This window comes from Chrysochloris asiatica, unplaced genomic scaffold, assembly GCF_000296735.1.
Source record: "Chrysochloris asiatica unplaced genomic scaffold, ChrAsi1.0 scaffold00049, whole genome shotgun sequence".
NCBI classification, from domain to species: domain Eukaryota; kingdom Metazoa; phylum Chordata; class Mammalia; order Afrosoricida; family Chrysochloridae; genus Chrysochloris; species Chrysochloris asiatica.
The window spans coordinates 10,412,889-10,413,495 of record NW_006408567.1 but is presented as its reverse complement, the minus strand read 5'-3'; positions in this window follow the sequence as shown (position 1 = coordinate 10,413,495).

Genomic DNA, 607 nt, shown 5'->3' with positions numbered 1-607 from the left:
AACAACAATATGACTGAATAGCTAAAATCACAACTGTAATTCCAAAACTGCATCTTCTGGCAATATTAGCAGACTGTCATATTACAGGGTCAAGAAACAAAAGCTATTGTCCAGTCATGTTTGGACAATAACAGACATTTGGGGTCAGATGAGAGAAAGGAAGCGGGGGAGGGGGGCGGCGGGGAAGGAAATGGAGAAAACACTTGAACTAACTTTTTGGGAAACACAAGACTTACCTGCCACACTATAGACGTTGGGGGAAATGAAAAGAGGCTATAAATCTTTGCAGGGGAGTGGTTGGACAATCAATCTTGTGATTCACAGTCTTGTGCTTATTATGCAGAGCCAGTGAACTCCCTTTAAGTTGTGGTAGTGGTTGTGTGTTACCAAGTTATTTCCAACTCATTGAAACACTGTATAAGATTTCCAAGGCTATAAACCTTTGCGGGAGCAGAAAGCCTTATCTGTCTTCTGTGGAGCACCTTGGTAGATTCGAACTACTGATCTTGCAGTTAGCAGCCCAACTCATAATCCACTACACTACATCATGTTGTTGTTGTTAAGTGCTGTCGAGTCGGGTCCAACCTATAGCGACCCTGTATAGGGT